Raw genomic sequence first — 16,457 nt, 5'->3', positions numbered from 1 at the left:
GAGCCGGGGGCTGGAGGTTGTTGTTGGCTGGTGTTTACAAGCTTCTTGGTGCTGGAATCCTTTGTGCTTGCAGCTGTCCGTAGGTCAGGGCTCAGTGTTCCTGTAGACCTCCAACAAGACAAATGGTTATTCTCTGTTCTGCAACTTCTTATCTCTATAGGAATGGGAAAGTGTTACACCTTTAAAGGTCAGAGCCTTAAAAATGGGCTACCCTGTATATTTCAGGCTATAAGCAACATTCTTTTAATGATTAACTTGTAGCAAAAGCAGCAGGATACAAAAGTGAAAGTAAAAGAAACAGATCCAGTATGGAGTCAGATTTGCTCTCCCTGTCACATCTTCACGGGGTTGGAGGTTAAGGCTGCACGACCTGCCTCTTGCCCCATTGCCTCTGCCCTGTCTCTGGGGCCAGTGGGCACAGAAGGGACCAGCCTTCCCTCCCAGATGCCTGCAGGTCACCGTGTTGCCTGGTGATGTCTCTTCTGCTCCTCCAGCCACTGGCTCTGTTATCCACCTCCGTCCTCTGGAGGTGGAGGGTGATGGAGGGAGTGGGTTTCTGGTTGAATCCTTTCTTTAAAAATCCAACTAGCTTATTTAGAGTACTTGAAACTTCTATCCTTTTGTTGATCACTTTTTTTTAATGTGTGTAAATTATATCTAAGATAGATTTTTGCCATTTTATTTATATATTTATTTGCTTATTGAAGTGTGCTTAATTTACAATGTTAGTTTCAAGTATACAGCACATTGATTCAGTTATATATACATATGGTTGTATATTTCTTTTTCAGATTCTTTTCCACTATAGGTTATTATAAGATACTGAGTATACTCCCTTGTGCTATGCAGGAGGACCTTGTTGGCTGTCTACTTTATGTATAGTAATTTGTATCTGCCAGCCCCACATTCTTAATTTATCACTCCCCTGCTTTTGTAGCCATAAGTTTGTTTTCTATGTTTGAATCTATTTCTATTTTGCAAATAAATTTATTTTTTTGTACGGGAGTACAGATATCTCTTTGCAACTTTGCTTTCTATTCTTTTGGGTGGAATTGGTGGGTCATATGGTAATTCTATTTTTAGACTGTTGAAGAGCTTCTGTACTGTTTTCCTGTTTACTGCTTTTTTAATTTTAATTTTTTTTACATTTTCTGTTTTTATCTTTTTAATCAAAGTGTAGTTGCTGTACAGCATTATGTAAGTTACAGGTGTACAAAATAGTCTTTCATAATTTTTAAAGGTTATACTCCATTTATAGTTACTATAAAATATTGGCTATATTCCTTGTGTTGTGGAATACATCCTTGTAGTTTATCTTATTTTCAGTTTAATTTTTGTTTTATGTTATAGTTTGACAATGCCATGTTAGTCCCCAGAGCACAGCAAAGTGACCCAGCTACACACACACATGTTCATGGGGCTGTGCCTTGTGTCTGCACAGTTCTTGGTCACTTCAGGAGCTCACAGTTGCTGTTGGGAAATGATTTCCATTTCTCTTGTTGCGTTTGCCCAGAACCCAGATGACAGAATTGAGGTTTTCCTTGGTCTTCCTTGTGTGGATAGGGATATTTTGGGAAACAAGGTTTGGGACTTTAGGTTCTAATCACCAGGTCTCTTTCCAGAATTCTAACGGGAGGGCCATATGGGGGCTTCCCACGTGGCTCAGTGGTAAAGAAGCCACCTGCCAGTGCAGAAGACGTGGGTTCGATCCCTGGGTCGAGATCTCCCTGGAGTGGGAAATGGCAACTGACTCCAGTATTCTTGCCTGAAAAATTCCATGGACAGAGGAGCCTGGCAGGCTACAGTCCTTGGGGTCCCAAAGAGTTGGACACGACTGAGAGGCTGATCACATACAAACACAACAGGAGAGCCAGGGCCAAGCGAGGTGGAAGAGAAAGCCTAGCAGACAACCTCAGTGGATGGAGGTGAGATAGAGGGGAGGGAGGAAGCAAACATAGTTCCAAGGGGCTGCTTTTGGGAGGACGTTCCTCAGTATGAAGAGGAACAGGCTAGGGGGCTTTAAAGGATTTGAATGTGGGAGGGGAAGGGCCCCGCTAAAATCCGATAACCCTGTGAGTGGGCAGAACCTCTTAGGCTGCTGCAGACACATGGGGGCAGAGCTGCCTGGAGCCAGAGGGGCTCTTGTGTGGCGAAAAAGGGGCTTGAGGCTCAAAGGATGCTGGTTTTGTTTCTATGCATCTGCACTGGTGCCTCGGCTCTCAGATCTCTCGTTATTAATACCATGCACAGTGTTCAGAGTTAGGACCCCTCAACCCTACGCCCAGCTCTACACTAATGCACACAACCATCCCCACTTCTGCCCCAGGCATCGTTCAGCTTTGAACTCCTGCTACACCTGTTACTCTAGACCTGTGTGTGTGGTATAGGAGTGCGTGCATGTCCGTGTGTGTGTGTGTGTGTGTGTGTGTGATGTGGTGTAGGATAGAGGGCTGAGGAGCTGGGAAGGTGGAAAGTGATATCATCATATTCCTACCATATAGATGTACCGAGCAAGGAAGAGCAAAAGCCGTGACCGACCGTGCCTTTGACAGCAGATCCGGCGCTCATTTCATTTATTGTCATGGCGTTTTAGTTTATTTGTGTAAAGTCATGGCATTTTCACAGAGTGGAAACTTGTGTCTTGCTGCTCACTCCCCACTGTTTGGCTTGAGGTTTTCGGGTGGAATCCACACCGCGGTAGCAGCTGGGTAACCCCCAGAAGTGCCCTTTGCAGATAACAGCTTAGGGGCCCCGCCGCCCACGCAGTGGGGAATTGTTCCCCCTGTGTGGGTGTTTTGTTTTTTCTTTTTGTGCAAGACTGAAAGAGTGTTCAGCTGTTCTTCCTGCCTGTCCCAGGGCAGCAGCCTGAGGATGCCTGCTCCCTCCTGGTGGGAACCCCTGGGCCAAGGGGAACCGGGCTCAAGAGGGGTCCACTCGCCTTTGGCTCTCATTCTCTGATAACGATGGCGAGCTCGCGTGTACCAGCAGCAGGGAGGTTTTGCACGTGGCGCTCATGACCATATTTCTAAGAAAGGCTCATGAAAATATGGTATGAGAGCAGCAAAGTGACCCCCGACAGAATTATTTTGTTTTGTTTTAATGTTTTGTCTTTTTTAAATAAATGAGAAGGGGTGGCTGGATCTAGAGATGATCATACTAAGTGAAGTCAGTCAGACAGAGACAAATACCGTATGATATCACTTCTTTGTGGACTCTAAAATATGGCACAAATGAACTTATTTACAAAGCAGAAGCAGATTCACAGACATAGAGAACAGACTTGCGGTCACCAAAGGGATAATGGGGGTAAGGGAGGGATAAACTAGGAGTTTGGGTTTAGCAGAGGCAAACCGCTGTGCATAAAACAGATAAACAACAAGCTTCTACTGATAGCACAGGAAAGCTATATTCAATATCTGGAAATAAACTATAATAGAAAGGAATATGAAGAAGAATGTTTATACACACATATATATGAATTGCTTTGCCATGCACCAGAAACCAACACAACATTGTAAATCAACTATTACTTCAATATAAAGAAATAAATGAGGAAGGAAGGGAAGTTTTCATTTGTCTTGTTTTAGTTAAATGGAAAGCCACAGAGTTTTGACCCTTAGATGCAGACTAAAAAATAGGGCTTCCCTGGTGGCTCAGTGGTAAAGAATCCGCCTGCAATGCAGGAGACACGGGTTCTACCCCTGGGTCAGGAAGATCCCTGGAGAAGGAAATAACAACCCACTCCTGCATCCTTGCCTGGGAAATCCCATGAACAGAGGAGCCTAGTGGACCTACAGTGCATGGGGTCACAAAGAGGCAAACAGGACTTGGACACCAAACCACCACCAAAGGTGTATCATTTTCACAGCTGACTTCTTTCTGTCAATTTCTTTGATAGAATCAGTACTCCATTCAGGCCTGTGCTCTAAGCCTAATCTTAGAGTTGAAGGTACCAACCCCCTAAAAGCCTTTGAGGTCCCCTGAGGGCTGGTGAGGGCAGGGAGAATGGGAGACTTGATTGTGATTAGTCCCAGAGGGTGAGCGAGTTGGCAGCGGCAGCTTGATCAGTTCAGAGCTGGACTGAGGTGGGCGTGGCCTCTCACAGAAAAGGCCGAAACCGTGATTACAGGTTATTCCCAGACTGCCTTCAGGTATTGGTTTTGAATGAGCCCACGGGGGCCAAGCAGGAAGTGAAGGCGTCGTGTACTTTCGTGTTCTGATTTAGATTAGAAGAGTTTGAAGTTCGTAGATGAAGCAGAATGGTCATTGAATGGACAGCCTGCTCCCATGAACAGAAGAAAATGTCATCTTGAGATGCAAAGAGGAGAGAAGAGTGAAACAGGGTCCTCAGCCCCACTGGACACTGACGTCAAACACCTAGTGACTCCCACCTGGAGCGGGTTTGATCTCGTGGAGACGCTCATTCTGCACATTCTGTAAAAGTAAACAGAGATGCCTTTCTGGCCTTTTTTCCCCTTCCAGGGAATAGTTGTTCCTGTCACGGGCTCTCTGGCCGACTGTTCCATCTGTCTGTTTTTCAGAGTTCACACTGAGGCTCCAACTAGATTTATACTCAAGGTTGCCAAGAAATTTATCCAGCGCCCATGGTATAATCTTAAAGGCAATGCCATCTTTTGGAAGGTTGCGTTCTTTTTAAAAAAAACTAATTTATTTATTTTAATTGGAGGACAATTACTTTACAGTATTGTGATGGTTTCTGCCACACATCAACATAAATCGGCAATAGGTACACACACATTTCCCCCCACCCTGAAACCCCCCTCTCCCCAACCAACCCCTCTATGTGGTCCCAGAGCACCAGCTGTGGCTTCAGCTTCCTTCTTTAGATAAACTTAGCACGAAAGATTGCCCCCTGAAGTGCAGCGTATGAATATTCACAGGGTGTCTGAGTTAGATGCTCTGAGTGAGGATGCTGGGGGCCAGGGCTATACAGCTGAACTCGGCAGGGGGTTGTGGATGTACCTGGTGAGAGGTAGATGCTTTTCAAGGTCCGGGGGAGTAAGGAGTAGATGCATGTTCCTCTCCATCCCCACCTGTTTAAAAATTGAAATACAGTCGATTTACAGTGTTGTGTTAGTTTCTGGTGTACAGCGAAGCGACTGTGCACCAGAATACATATATATAGTTTCTTCAGATTCTTTTCAGTTATAGGTTATTACAAGATACTGAATATAGTTCCCTGTTCTATGCAGTGCTTCCTTGTTGTTTATCTATTTTATGTATAGTAGTGTGTATCTGCTGATCCCAAACTCACAATTTATCCCTCTGCCACCCCCTTTTCCCTATGGTGACCACAGATTTGTTTTCTATGTCTGTGAGTCTGTTTCTGATTTGTAAATAAGCTCATTTGTATCATTCTTCTAAGATTCTACATATAAGTGGTATCATATATTTGCCCCTCTGTCTGACTGACTCCACTTAGTGTGATCACCTCTGGGTCGATCCATGTTGCTGCAAATGGCATCATTTCTTTCCTTTTTAAATGGTTGAGAATGTTCTATTTCTGGGCTTCCCTGATGACTTAGTCGGTAGAGTCCACCTGCAAAGCAGAAGACCTGGGTTTGATCCTGGGTCAGGAAGATCTCCTGGAGAAAGGAATGGCAACCCACTCCAGTATTCTTGCCTGAAGAATCCCATGGACCAAGGAGCCTGGTGGGCTACAGCCCTGGGGTCGCAAAGAGTCAAACACAAATGAGTGACTAAGACACACAATATCCCAGTGTATATATATACACACCACATCTTCTTCATCCATTCCTCTGTCAATGGACACTTAGATTGCTTCTGTGTCTTCTTTATTGTCAGTGAACATGTATCTTTTCAAATTAAAGATTTTGTCTTTTCCAAATACATGGCCAGGAGTGGGATTGCTAGGTCATATGGTAACTCTGGTTTAGCTTTTTTGAGAAACGTCTGTACTGTTCTACACAGCGGCTGCACTGATGTGCATTCCCATCAACAGTGTTGGAGGGTTCCCTTTTCTTCACACCCTCTCCAGCATCTATCATCTGTAGACTTTTGGATAATGGCCATTCTGACTGGTGTGAAGGAATGCCTCACTGTAGCTTTTATTTCGGAGAAGGCAATGGCACCCCACTCCAGTACTCTTGCCTGCAAAATCCCATGGATGGAGGAGGCTGTGGTAGGCTGTGGTCCATGGGGTCGCTAAGAGTTGGACACAACTGAGCTACTTCACTTTCACACATTGAAGAAGGAAATGGCAACCCACTCCAGTGTTCTTGCCTGGAGAATCCCAGGGACGGGGGAGCCTGGTGGGCTGCCGTCTATGGGGTCACACAGAGTCGGACACGACTGAAGTGACTTAGCACCAGCAGCTTTTATTTGCATGTCTCTCATGATTAGCACTATTGAGCATCTTTTCATGTGCCTGTTGGCCATCGGTATGTCTTCTGCTCAGTTTTTGATTTTCCATCCCCTTTTAATCTCTTGTCTGGTATCCAGCTGGGGCCTTTGTCTTCTAGGGATCTTCTGGTCCAGGATCCTGGCCATCTCCCCAGTCAAACTTACTCATCACATATCTGTTGCCACCTCCACAAAGTGATCTTTAGGGGAATATTTTGCCTGCCACCCAAAAGATCTTTCTCAAATGCAGACCTGTAGTGCCATTCCCACTCAGGAACCTCCATGGGCTTCCTCATGTAGAGTAGCATACGAAATCCCCTGACCCTTAGCAGGGGATTCCAGACCTCACCCCCAGCCTCCGTCTCCTGCTACTTTGCTGCCGTGAGCTTCCTGCCTCCTTCACCCCTTGCTCTGGCATCTCCTTTGAAGAATTAACTTTCTTTCTGTCTTGCAGCAGTGAACTCCTATGCACCCTCCAGTGGCCCCTTCCGTGTTATCTCCTCTTCCCTGATTTGTCAAGGAGCCATATTCATTCCTGTTGTAGGTCTCAGAGCTGCTTCTCAGAGCTTTTCCTTTCTGGTCTTTTCCTTCCCATCTCAGGCAGCAGGCTGGAGAGGCAGATTGCCTTCTTCTTCCCCCAGCACGTGTCCCTCCAGATCAGCATGCGTGAGCACCACAGCCCAGTCCTTACAGCCAAGGCCATTTGGCAAAGCCATTCTGTGTGGGTGGTCTGGGAGGGACTGGCTGGTCTTTCTCTTACGCTATTTCTGAAAGATGACCAGTCTTTTACTTTCAAGAAAATAAGGCTCCCAACTCAAATTGATCAACACAGCTCAAATGAAATGTAGAAACATAAACAAATGGAACTTCCCTGATGGTCCAGTGGTTAAGAGTCCACCTTCCAATGCAGGAGACGTGGGTTCAGTCCCCGGTTGGGAAACTAAGATCCCACCTGCCGCGGGGCTACTGAGCCCATTGGCCACAACTGCATAGCCCATACACTTGAGGACCCACACACCACAATCGGAAAGAAGCCTGTGTGCGATTATTAAGACCCGACACAGCCAAAAATAAATAAATAGATGCGTAAGCATGAGTGTTTTGTGTAATGATAAGCTAATTCAAAAAATGACCAGCTAATTCAAAAATTTACATATCAAGGCAAAAGACTTAGAATAGCCAAAGCAATTTTGAAAAGAAACAGAGCTGGAAAAGGTGTATGTCGTGACTTCAGGACTTATCCTAAAGCCTCAGTAGTTGAGATAGTGTGGTATTGGTGAAAGACAGGTATATAGGTCACTGGAACATAGTAACATCTACAGGTAGACCCACACGTAAATGATCAACTGATTGGCACAAAAGTGCCAAGGTAACCCAGCAAAGAAAGAAAAATCAAAACCTCAGAGTCTCAACCTGTTCCTTACAACTTGTATAGCAATGAGCAAAAGTGGGTCATGAGCCTAAAGTAAGAGCAATAAGTAAAAACTTTATAGAAGAAAACATAGCAGGAAAATCTTTGTGACCTTGGGCCAGGCAAAGATTGCTTCAGACACAAAAAGCATAAACTATAAAAGCTGGTAAAATGGATTTTATCAAAGGTAAAAACATCTGTGCTGTGAAAAACCACTGCTAAGGAACTAAAGACAGAAAAACAAACCATAAGAAAATATTTTCAAAACACTCATCTGATAAAGGACTTGCATCCAGAAAACATGTAGAACTTTCACAAGTGTTTGACAGAAAAGCAATTTAATAAGTGGGCAAAAATTCTTGAACTGATATACTTGACCACAGAACAGCTGCAGATGGCCAGTCAGCCTATGAAGGGAAGTTCAGCATCATCAGTCGTTAAGGAAGTGCAAATTAAGGACACGATGAGATGCCATTATATACATATCAGAATGGCTTAAATACAACAACCAAGCGCAACGATAAAAGACAAAGCGCAGAAACCCTGACGACATGCAAGTGCTGATGAGGACCTGGAGAAACAGCAGCTGTCATCCTTTGCTAGCGGGAAGGCAAGATGGTATGGCAATTTTGGAAAACACTTTGGTAGTTTCTCATAGTTAGTTGCTCAGTCATGTCCGCCTGTTTGGGACTCCATAGCCTGCCAGGCTCCTCTCTCTTTGGAATTCTCCAGGCAAGAATGGCAACTGGAGTGGGTTCCTCCTCCAGGGGATCTTCCCGACCCAGGGATCGAACCTGGGTGTCCTGCATTGCAGGCAGATTCTTTACCGTCTGAGCCACCAGGAAAACATTAACAATTACCTTACTACTCTACTCCCAGATTGTACCAAGACGAGAGAAATGAAAACCTTTACCCACACCAAGGCTTACATGCAGATGTCCACAGCGTCTCTGTTGACAATAGCGGCACATGGAAAACAGTCGTTACTGTCCTTCATCCAGGAAGTTGGATAAACAAACTTCTACATCCCATATTTCACTGGTACATCTGTACCTGAAATATGACTCAGTAGTAAAAAGGCACCCTGTGGAATGAAAGAAGCCAGATTCGAAAGCACAAACTGTATGATTCCATTTGTATGACATTCTGAAAAAGGGAACACTATAGGGAAGAAAGGGCTTCCGAGGTGGCTCAGAGGTAAATTATGAATCTACCTGCCAATGCAGGAGATGTGGGTTCAGTCCCTGGATCAGGAAGATCCCCTGGAGAAGGAAATGGCAACCCACTGCAGTATACTTGCAAGGGAAATCTCATGGATAGAGGAATCTGGCTACAGTCCTTGGGGTTGCAAAGAGTGGGACATGATTGCGCGACTGAGCACTCACACACACACAGGGAAGAAAACAGGTCAGTGGTTGTCATGGTTGAGGGTGGAGTTGAGAAGGTGACATGAGGGATTTTGGTGGGGGTGATAGACATAATATTCTAAATTTTGGTGGCAGTTGCAAGACTGTACATGTTTGTCAAACCTCAGAACTATTTCCGTTGAAATAGATAAAGCAAATTGTAAAGAGGGGCTAGAATGACCAAATTCATGCATCACACAAGATATTGTTAGAGTATTGAAACATCAGTTTGTTTAAAAACTTCCTGTTGTTTTCGAACAGAAGCTGCTTCAGTTTCAGCAAAATTTAATTCAACTGAGAAAAAACTAAAACTATGAGCTTTGAAATAGAAAAAAGCACCAGCCTCACAACTTTCAGAATGGTTATCAGAGGCTCAGAAGACAAATCTTGGAGACAACAGAAGCGGGATCTTCTAAGAAATGCTGCATCACCAACCAACTTGAATGAAACGGAGAATAATGTGTTGGAGAACGAGTCCAGGATAAAAACTAAATTTAGTAGAGGCAGATTTTATGAAGAAGTTTTTAGGACTTTGCAGACTAATTTTCTTAACTAAAGTTTTCCTTACATGATATATGGTAAAAATCTGTATCTAAGTAAATATGTTTTCAGTGGAAAAAAAAAAAAAACCCTCATAGAACTGTAACTCCGAGAATGTGTGAATTTTGCGTTGAACTAAAAAGAGTCACAGCTGAAGAGAGCCCAGGCCCCTCCCAGCGCTGAGGCCGCGGAGCCTGAGGTCGCGGGGACAGTCCTGCTTCCTCGGGCTTCGGGCTGTGGTCTCAGGGGCTCTGCCTTTGGATTTAGGTTACATTTTCTATGCTCAAAATAAGGCATCCATCCCCTTATTTTGTTCCCTTCACCGTCTGCAGTGAGGAGAGTGGACACCTCTAACAAGATGCAGTTTAACTGGCTGGTCTCTTGGAGCTGTTTCACAGATGTGGTCAGGACTTCTGTCAGCCTTGAACTTCTTACTTAAAATTTTTTTAAAATTTATTGTTTGACTTGCCCTGCATCTTCATTGCTTTGCAAAGGTTTTCTCTAGTTACGGTGAGCAGGGGCCACTCTTCTTGGCGGTGTGCAGGCTTCTCATTGCTGTGGCTTCTCCTGTTGGGGAGCATGGGCTCTAGGGCATGTGGGCTTGAGTAGTTGAGGCACCCGGGCTCCAGAGTGCAGGCTCAGTAGTTTGGGGGCACAGGTTTAGCTGCTGCATGGCATGTGGGGTCTTCCCGGATCAGGGAGTGAACCCATGTCTCCTGCTCTGGCAGGCGGGTTCCTATCCACTGCACCACCAGGCAAGTCCCCGTGGGCATTTTAGGTCGAAAGGTGCTGGATGGAGTGAGATCCTCTCAGTGAGGGTGGCTCAGCAGGAGGCAATTTGATTTGACCTCATTCTTCCCCCACAAGGCTGCTGCCAGGGCAGGGGGCGCCGGAGGGGCCCTAGGGTTGCCTGGTGCTCGCTCTCCACCCCCAGGGCCCCGTCCACCAAGGGATGCTGGAATGACACGCTGGCCCGGGCTGGCTCCCTCCATCGGGGAACGAGGCCTCAGTGCAGGTGCCTGGGGTCACGTTCTGAGAGGCGCTGCTCACCTCATCCATCTGCAAAACTCCTCGGCTGGCTGGCCTCTCCCGGGAGACCCAGGATACGGGCTGCAGCTGCTTCTGCATCTTGCCGGGGAGAAAGTGGTGAGAAGACAGCTCTGTATTCCACCCCCAGCTGCCCGGGCGAGTGTGGCAGGGGTTACCCTAACTCCCACTTGGTTGACTGCTCCAGATGTTGGGCAGGGCACCCGGCACCTAGTGAATGGGGCACCCTCTTCACAGAGAAGCCAGCTGGATGAAGTCCAGTGGCAGGATTTTCATCATTCGTAGAGAAACAATTGCTCTGCCCGGCTTGGGGCTACTAAGCAGACCAGCGCCTATGGCAGCCCCGCTGCGTGAGGGGACATGCAGGATCTTCTATGTGTTCCTCTGATCAGTGCCCTAATGCCCTGGTCCAGCGGGTCACGTGGCAATGGGCGTGCATCCCCCATTTGATGGGAGCAGCGTTTGCCAAGGCCCTGCTAGTGTTTCCGTGAGGTGGGAGAGGACCTGGGGCTCTAGTTCAGGCTGATGCTCCGAGGAGCCTGGCATAGCCGGCGCTTCTCTGTGGCTTGACCTGCAAGCTGGGCTGGAGGTTCCACACACCTTCATCCTCAAGGGTGCTTCTCAAGTTTCTTTCCTTTCTTTCCCTTGTTAGTATTTTTTAGCTTAACCCTGTTTCTTTCTCCTTTTTAGATAACCTATCTGTTTTATTTTGGGGTCTTCGCCGCTACCGCAGGCTTTTCTCTAGTGGCAGGGAGCATCAGCTACTCCTCATTCTGTTGTGGGGGCTTCTCCTTGTGGAGGAGCACGGGCTCTAGGTACACAGGCTTCCAGAGTTGAGGCTCCTGGGTCCAGGTGGCACTAGTGATAAAGAACCCGCCTGCCAATGCGGGGGACAAAAGAGACATGGGTTCCACCCCTGAGTTGGGAAGATTGCCTGAAGGAGGGGATGGCAACCCACTCTGGTGTTCTTGCTTTGAGAAACCCATGGACAGAAGAGCCCAGTGGGCTGTGGTCAGTAGGGTCCCAAAGACTCGGACATGACTGAAGTGACTTAGCCCCACGGGTTCTGGAGCAGGGGCTCAGTAGTTGTGGCACAGGGCCTTAGCATCCGCCAAGGCTTTTAGGATCTTTTCCGACCAGGGATCGAACTTGTGTCCCCAGCATTGGCAGACGGATTCCTATCCACTGTACCACCAGGGAAGTGCCTGTTTCTCGAGCTTTAATGCACAGTTCGATTGGCGAAAGGTAACCCTGAGACTGTTGTGCTAGCCACAGAAAGTTCTAGGTTCACCCCCCTTGAGGCATCAAGGTACCTTGTTTATGAAGCTGTTGTGTATGAATGACATTTTGGCCTCTTCTGTGACTCAGACTGCCTGGACATCAAAAACATTCTGCAGACTCTAAATTGCAAAGGGGAATGGGCCTCCAGGGCACCAGGGATTCCTCCTGAAGGGGCTCCTCCTGCGTGGCATCTGCTGTGGGCCCAGTGCAAGAGGAATTGTGCTAAGGCAGCTTTTTTTTTTTGTCTTCCTGAGGTGTCTTATCACTTGATCGTGTTTCCTGCTGAGGTTGGTAGAGCGTCAAGTGCCATGCAGAGAAGTAAATATGTAAATTTATACTCCCCCGTCTTTTATAAGGCAGACAGGACTGCTGGTCGCAGCAGCTTGCTATGTTATAAAGACAGTCTCTGCCTCCTGGGACCCTGTGGGGGTGGAGGGGGTGATGGAGCTCGAGGCACAGAAGGAGCTTCGTGTCCCCATGTGTAGGTGTCTGCTGATGGCCACAGCATTTCTCGTTGGAGAGTAAGTTGCCATCTCATCCTCATCCCCATCTATGTTGGTCTCCTAATTTGTGGCGCATGTGTGGTTATTTATTTACACCCCAAGACCAGTGGTTTTACATTGGGGTGATTGTACTTCCCAGGGATATCTGGTGATGTTTTTAGTTGATCCAATAACGAGGTGGGGTACCAGCGGCATCCATGGCCAAGGATGCTGCTGATTATCCCATAAGGCACATGACACTCTTTCCCCACAGAGAACCGTCTGGCCTCAAATGTTAACAGTCCCAAGGTGGAGGAAGACTGAGCGCTTCTCAAGGTCGGCAGAGCATTCGTTCCTCTTCCCGTATTCAGGGCTGGCAGACATCAAGTACCCAGTAGCAGAGACAGGATCAGATCTGTTATTAAGAGGCTCACGAGCTATGTTGGCTTCTGTGTTGACAAAATACAAGCTAATATTCCCTAAAACCGTTTGGTTCTATTTTATCTCTTTGCTTGTTTGTTTAAACATAGAAATTAAATCAGGAGAGAATGGTTGTTGTTGTTGATTAGTCACTAAGTCGTGTCCAACTCTTTGTGACCCCATGGACTGTAGCCTGCCAGGCTCCTCTGTCCATGGGATTTCCCAGGCAAGAATACTGGAGTGGGTTCCCATTTCCTCCTCCAGGGAATCTTCTCAACCTAGAGATCAAACCCAAGTCTCCTGCTTGGCAGGTGCATTCTTAATCAATATGGGAAGCCCATACTGTTGCATGGTGGGGGTGTGTGGGGGGGAGGTGGTCCCTGGAGATGACTCATGTGGCTTACAGCCTTGTTCCAGCCCCAGCTCCTGGGGAGGCATGTTTGTTTGTAATTAAATTAAATGATTAAATTAAATTAAATGATGATGTTTACGCTGGAAGGGCAGGCTATGCTGATAGAAAATTTCCATCTGAAATAAATTTACTGACGTGTAAACTGAGTTGGTTTCTGGAAGCATGTTAAATAGACTTCAGGTGGTGTGTTGATATCACAGAAGCCATCCACAAGGGCTGTCTGTGCGTCAAAGGTCTAGAAAGCCTGCTCAGCCCCAGGGGAGTGGGGACCCCTCCTCAGGTGATCCAGGAGGGACCAGGATTTTCCGAGTTTTCTTTTCATCCCTTGAGAAGAGGAGGGAGCAGTGGCCCTTGTCTGGTGCAGGGTTATGAGTTCAGAGACCACTGCTCTGCTCAGCTGGTCCCTCGACCTCCCCCACCCCCGTCTCTCACACCTGATGTAGGACTTGGGGCCAGGAGTTGGGGGGGCGGGGGGAGCCACCAACCTGTGTTCCGAGAAACTCTTCCCAGCTGAGAGAGTTGGCTGACCCCAAGGAGACTTTCATTCCGAAGAAAAACCTTTTAGTGTCTTCTTTTTATTTATTTTCTTTTTTAGTTAATTTTTATTGGAGCACAGTTGGTTGACCTTGTTGTGTTAGTTTCACTTGCACAACAGAGCTGATCAGTGACAGGCATGCCTTTTAAGATTCCTTTCCATAGATGTCCTTGCAGAGCGCTGGGCAGGGCTCCTGTGATGCCCAGCGGGTTCCTGTCAGTTTCCCGTGTTACCCACAGGAGTGTGTCTCTGTCCATTCCAGCTTCCAGATTTATCCCTTCCCCTCCCCCACTGGGCACATAGGTTTGCTGTTTTCTGCATCTGTGACTCTATTTCTGTTTTCTAAAGAAATTCATTTGTACCATTGTTTAAAGGATCTTCTTTTCAATCAGGTATCCTTTGTGATGAAAGCTAATGGGGGAGAAAGAAATGTTAAGTGTTAGAGACAAGTCTGTTCATGGAAGAGGAAATTGTATTGCTTCTTCTTTCATACTTGTTACTTTTTTGTATACCTGAAACAGGGTAAAAGAAAAAAAAAGTGGTACTACCAGTTCCTAGCAATTAACCTTGACCTTGAAACCAGTCTTGGTGTGGATGAAATGGAAGTGTGCTATGCTTTAGACACTGTAGACATCCCTATTTAAGTCTGTTAGCCCATAAGATAAGTATTACTGATTCTGTTTTATAGGCTCAGAGAGGTTGGGGAATTTGACCAAGGCCACACAGCCACTTAATAAAGACGGGGCTCTTTATGGTATATTAGGAGCCCCCACTAACCTGTGAATACAATATATACCATTTGAGAAAATGCTCCAAACAAATCAAAGAGCATCTTTACATGAGAAGATACAAGATATACCTGATTGATGGTCGATGATATAAACCAGTTATCCCTCTGTGTCCTCAGAGAATTAATTATAGGAACCCTTGGGATACTAAAATCCAATGATGCTCATGTCCTGTAAATGTAAACAGTATTTGCATAAAACTTATGCACATTTCCTATATGCAGTGTACATACTATGTATGTAGCTCCTGGTATGCAACGAATTCAAGTTTTGGTTTTTGGAACTTTATGGAATTTTTTTCAAATATCTTTGATCTATTGTTGGTTGAATCCACCAATATGGAACCTACAGATTCTTAGGGTTGGATGTACGCAATTTGTAATTGATTGTGTCTGACTCTTTGTGACCCCATGGACTGTAGCCTCCAGGCTCCTCTGTCCATGGGATTTCCCAGGCAAGAATACTGGAGTGGGTTGCCATTTCCTTCTCCAGGGGATCTTCCCCATCCAGGGATCTAACCGTGTCTCCTGCATTGGCAGGCAGATTCTTTACCACTGAGCCACCTGGGAAACCCAGATGTACATAATGCCTTCCATGAAATAAGAGAGAAGGCCTTGTAAGCTAAAGGGATATACAAAGTAAATCTCAAGTCTTGCTTAGAATAACAGCTGTGCTGATTTTATTCAGATGCTGCTACGACTATCTGATAATTCTGTGTGTCAGTCTTCTTCATCCATTCTTGTCTTGCTGCACGGCAGTTATTTTGTATCAAGCAGGATGCCTTTAGCTATGAGTAACAGGAAACCCTGGCTGAACTGTTTTAAGTGGTAAGTGGGTTGTTTTCTCACTTAATGATTCCTGACATGAGGCAGTTTCAGGGTGGTTATTCAGTAGTGCCTGACACCCTCAAGGACCAACGTTGCTTTGATCTTTCCTCTCTGCCACCCTCAGCATATTGGTTTTGTCTTTGACTGACTCCCTCATGGTGACAAAGTGACTGCTGAGGTTCTTGCTGTCACATGCTGATACAACAACATTTTGCAGAAGAGTGTCTATATGTCACTTTGTAGCAGTTACTCCCCTCCCACCAAAACCTTGAAGAAACCTCCCCTCGTCTCTCATTGGCCAGATAAAGTATCGTGAGTTGGTTTAATGAAGCACAGTGACTCCTGGAGGAGGGTGTTGACATGAATAAAACTGGGACTCTTGATACTAACAAGGATAGGAAGAGGAGTTGGACCAACAGCTGGAAATGTTGCATATTTAAAACATATTTTTATTATGGCAAATTTCATACACCAGGGGCATAGCATAGGTAATTCCCAAATACTCATCTCTTGGTTTCTATAGTTATTAATATTTTGACAATTTTAGTTCATCTCTGTCCTGCCCTTCTCCTGCTGGAGTATTTTAAAAGGAATTCCAGATATATCATTTTTAGGTGCTTTGTATATATATATTGTTGTTGTTTAGTTGCTAAGTCATGTCTGACTATTTGTGATCCCATGAACTGTAGCCCTGACCCCATGGACTGTAGCCTGCCAGCCTCCTCTGTCCATGGGATTTCCCAGGCAAGAATACTGGAGTGGGTTGCCCTTTCCTTCTCCAGGGGATCTTCCTGACCCAGGGATTGAACCCGGGTCTCCTGCATTGGCAGGTGGATTCTTTACCACCAAGCCACCAGGGAAGCTCGTATATATCGAGTCGTTTCTATGTGCCTGGTCACTCACCAAGGAGGAAAGCTGTTTCAG

At 46.0% G+C, this 16,457-nt stretch overlaps 1 protein-coding gene across 2 annotated transcripts in view; it reads left to right on the top strand.

Annotated features, from left to right (window-relative positions):
- Positions 1 to 16,457, top strand: part of ACOXL (acyl-CoA oxidase like) — a 319,722-nt gene that overhangs the window by 74,621 nt on the left and 228,644 nt on the right. The gene's annotated exons all lie outside the window — the stretch shown is intronic.

This window comes from Odocoileus virginianus, chromosome 2 (assembly GCF_023699985.2).
Source record: "Odocoileus virginianus isolate 20LAN1187 ecotype Illinois chromosome 2, Ovbor_1.2, whole genome shotgun sequence".
In the NCBI taxonomy this organism is placed as follows: domain Eukaryota; kingdom Metazoa; phylum Chordata; class Mammalia; order Artiodactyla; family Cervidae; genus Odocoileus; species Odocoileus virginianus.
This window is presented reverse-complemented; position numbering and strand designations above follow the sequence as displayed.